This window comes from Triticum aestivum, chromosome 7B, assembly GCF_018294505.1.
Source record: "Triticum aestivum cultivar Chinese Spring chromosome 7B, IWGSC CS RefSeq v2.1, whole genome shotgun sequence".
NCBI lineage: Eukaryota > Viridiplantae > Streptophyta > Magnoliopsida > Poales > Poaceae > Triticum > Triticum aestivum.
In genome coordinates, this window is record NC_057813.1 from 30083868 (window position 1) to 30088386 (window position 4519).

The 4519-nt window shown below is 46.8% G+C and overlaps 1 non-coding gene across 1 annotated transcript; it reads right to left on the reverse strand.

The window, feature by feature from the left end:
- Positions 1-3126: 3126 nt before the first annotated feature.
- On the reverse strand, positions 3127-3199 carry TRNAA-AGC (transfer RNA alanine (anticodon AGC)). The gene has a single exon. It is a non-coding gene; the product is annotated as a tRNA-Ala (tRNA).
- Between the last annotated feature and the right edge of the window lie 1320 nt (positions 3200-4519).

The window sequence follows — 4519 nt, forward strand, 5'->3', positions numbered from 1 at the left end:
CTAACACGCCAACCGAGACCTTCCATGCAAATGTTCGCATTTTATGTGGTACTCGGGCCTTCCACACCCCGTTCCAACAGGCGCGACCCCCCTCGGGTCTTGAGCTGCTAGCACCTGGGTTGTGACGTCGTATGTGCTCCTGCATCGCCCAATGGTAGGCTGATTTGACTGAGAATTGCCCGAATTTTCCCGGAAACCATGCAAGAAAATCATCATCCTGGCTCGGTGATGTTCGAATGCTCTGGATCACTTGCACGTCTACCGGCCAAAAATGTTCATTTAGAAGATCAATATTCCAATTACCTCTATGATCAAGAAACTCAGAAACTCTGTTCAGTCGACATCTTCTTTTTGGGGTAATTGGTTTTAGCACAGGCCCTCTTGGGATCCATGAATCTCGCCAAGTTCTGATACTATTGCCGTTACCCACTCTCCAGATCATGCCTTTTTTCACCAGCTCCCGCCCATGTTCTATACCTCTCCAGACAGCAGAAGCATTGCAGGTAAACACAGTGTCCACCAAGCTGCCTGAAGGGTAATATTTGGCACACAACGGTCTCGCGACTAAACTTTCGGGGTGTTCAATTAATCTCCATGCCTGCTTGGCTAGGAGAGCTTGGTTAAAAGCTTTCATGTCCCTGAAACCCATTCCACCCATAGCTTTGGGTAGTATCATTTTATCCCAAGCAAGCCATGCCATTTTCCTCTTCCATTCTCCACACCCCACTAGTATTGCCTTATCATGCGGGTCCAGTCATCACAAACGGACATAGGCAATTTAAAAACACTCATAACATATGTAGGTATTGCTCGTGCAACCGCCTTAATAAGAACTTCTTTACTTGCCATGGACATATACCTCTCGCTCCAATCCACTAGCCTCTTGCTCAACTTGGCTTGAAGTGGTTCTAATTTACCTTTGTTCATTCTCCCCTCTGGGACCGGAAGACCCAGGTATTTTGGTTCAAATACTTCCTGAGAATCTCCCAATATATTTTTAACTTCATTTGAGGTCGTCACTGGGCAATTGTCTGCAAACAAGATGGAACACTTCGCCGGGTTAATGAGTTGTCCCGTAGCCTCCGCATATGTGTTCAACACCCCCTTGACAAATGTCGCTTGTTCAGAACTCGCACGAAAGAAGAGCAATGTATCATCCGCAAACAGAAGATGAGAAATTTCCGGAGCTCTTCTACAAATTTTTAATGCTTCTAAGCCATCATCTCGTATTGCTTTATGTAACAAGGCGGACAAAGCATCAGCCACAAAAAGAAATAAGAAAGGTGATAAAGGATCACCTTGTCGAAGTCCCCTTGTCGGTGTAAACTGGGCCAACAACTTCCCATTAAACTTGACTGAATACTTCACCGATTTAACACATTCCATGATCCGGCTCACCCATGTACCTGAGAAGCCCCACTTCAGAAGTGCCTTCTCCAAGAAATCCCAATCGACGCGATCGTAAGCCTTCGAAAGATCCAACTTGTACGCACAATAACTCTGACTTTGAAGAGCAGATTGGATATGATGTATACACTCAAAGGCAATAATTGCATTATCAGTGATAAGTCTCCCTGGTATGAATGCACTTTGGTTCTCTGAAATAAGATCCGAGAGAAGAGGCCGCAGTCGGTTTACCAAACATTTGGAAACAATCTTATATATGATATTACAGAGACTAATAGGTCTAAAATCCTTCAGGTCAGCCGGTGAATTTACCTTGGGGATAAGAACTATAGCCGTGTCATTGACTCCTGCTGGCATCTTTCCGGTTGCAAAAAATTCCAATACGGCTGCCGTAATCTCCTCCTTCAATATGTTCCAGTTCCGTTGAAAAAACCTCGCCGGGAAACCATCTGGTCCCGGCGCCTTAATGGGGCCAATTTGGAATAGCGCATCCGCCACTTCCTTCTCCGTGAATGGCGCATCAAATAACTCATTCATATGGGGTGTAACCTTTGTATCGATACACCCTAAAAGAGCCTCATATGACAAGGTAGGATCCTTAGTGTACAACTCCTGAAAATAAGAGCTAGCCATACGCTCCATGTCACTAGGAACAGAACTCCATGTACCATCACTTTTGCGCAGTCGCCTGATAAGATTCTTCCTAGCACGCCACACTACCTTCCTATAGAAATACTGTGTGTTCCTGTCCCCTTCCTTTAACCAAGTGATACGTGACCGTTGAAGCCACAACATCTCCTCACGGTGCAAAAGTTCATCCAAAACATTCCTATGGAAATACTGTATGGAGGACATATGGCTACAGTGACGGCTTGATGCCGGCCACTGTGGGCTTGTGGCAATGTCCGCCTAATCGGCTGCGTAGATGCCGGATCGAAAGACTTTGTAACCTCGCTACCTGAGCGAGTTATACTTCTTTCTAGGGACAGTGGTATCAACCAAGCAGATGCTACCAAGGCATCCTCGATTTTGAAACCAAAGTCTGGAATTGCAGGTTTTACTAGCTAGTGCCCCCACGGCGCAGCACACCGAGCAGCTCGTACGTGTTTACTAAATTTACGCCTACTGCCTCCCAGTGAGCCAAATTTACGCCTAAATGCACACCGAGCAGCTCGTGCGTAGAACCTACTGAATATACCCTGCGAAGTTCTCTCTGTTCTTCTCTCTGTTCAGGCTTGAAGCTGCCTTAAACTTCTTCAGCAGAGCACGAGAGCGGGTGCTCGTCCAAAGATCGCGTCCGCACACGCGCGAACCCGTTCAACAAGCATTCCCGATGGACTGCAACTTCGCGTCGGCTTCCAGGTAATTTTGGTTCTGAGGGTGCCGCCGTTCTGTGACGGGCCGATCCCGTCTTCCCTGTGCGAAGCGTCATTTTGCCGATGGGGAGAAGGATTGATCGATCACTGCTGAAAAAATGCACAGATGGCCCTTGAGTGAGTAGTACGCACATGTTTTTGAGGTGGAACTGAGTCCGCTCATACATCTGGCCGAAAACGTAGGTGCTTGCACCGTTGTACGGGCGAGCAACGCAGCGCAGCTGGCCGGCGTTGCCGATTGATTACCTTCCGGAGCGAGCCTCTCTCTGCCCTGGCATGCCATTGTTTCGCCTGATACCTCATGGAAGCGAACGGAAAATGGGAAACAAAAGAAAATCAAATGTGGAGAAGTGGGGTATCGATCCCCATACCTCTCGCATGCTAAGCGAGCGCTCTACCATCTGAGCTACATCCCCTTTGGTGCTGTATCATTTTCGCTCGTATAATAATATCGGATTATTCACCAAGGGACACGTTGATGAAGGAATGTTGGCCCAAGATGAGTGGAGAACGCATTCCCCTTCGATCGGCCCTGCCTTCCGTCGTCCCTCACCAAAGCACCGCTCCTGCAAGTCCAAGGCAATGATCTCGCAAGCCACAAAGGACCAACACCACTCCAAGCGATTCATCGATTGCACCGGTGATGCAGTGACATCATCAAAATAGAAAAGTTGATTGCAAGGCTCCCGCTCTCACAAAGCCGCCTTAGGAGTTAGGAGTCATGTATTCGTTCATTTGCCGAAGAATCCAAAAGGAAATGTGGGGAGGGAGGACTATTCTGAGGCGACATTTGCTACATGATGTCTTTTCTTTTTTTACAAATGTCTTCAACGTGTTGTGCTTGTCCCTACGGTTTATGATCAGGAGAGAGTTTTTCTAATAAGAAGCTTAAGCATCACACTAAAGATGTCGTAAAAAAAATCCAAGTGCCTTGTTCTCTATATGTCACCGGAAAGAAGTCGTACCTGCTTTCCTTTCGCCACCTCTCGGTAAGTAGGTGAACTTACCTTTGTCGTGGGTGCTTTGATCACTGCATGAATCCTTGCAGTTTGCTTCACTAGCTCATGTCACCGCGCCGGCTTGCATGGAGGGGACTTTGTCCATCATGTCCTAACATGCATGATCTTAATTAGTTATGGTGCGCCGGGTATCCTTGGCCGGCGTCCCAACATCTCGATTGGCCACTGAACTTAAGATACGACTCGATTGCGTTCATATGCGTGTACTCTAGTTTTCAGAACCAGGGTCCAGTGTTAATGACGCCAGGACCCGGTGTCAATGTCGGGCGTCATGCACACTGGACCTGGTTGGGAAACTGTAGCCATGGCAAGGCCTAGATAGAAGCATGAAAGGTATGGTGGCGAGGTGGCCAATCGATAGGCGATTGATTTCATTTCTAATGGCCCCTAGAATTGTAGAGGAGTGATGGGTATTTATAAAACTAGCTATGTTGTCATGCATGTGTCTAATTTTAGTTGGGAAAGAGTCAATTGATTTGTGGCCAGTCAGACTCATTCTACCTACCCTACATATGCATTCCGCCTTGTGTTGCGGAATACTTCCGGTGCATGTATGTTGCCTCTCCCTCGTACACGCACCTCCCGTGTCCATTGCCAATTGGTTTCAAAACAAATTATTTGATTACTAAATTTTATTACACCTAATTGAAAAATAGTTTATTACTTTTAGTAAAAAAAGAAAATAAGCCAACATCAACTTAACGAAGCCGTCAACTG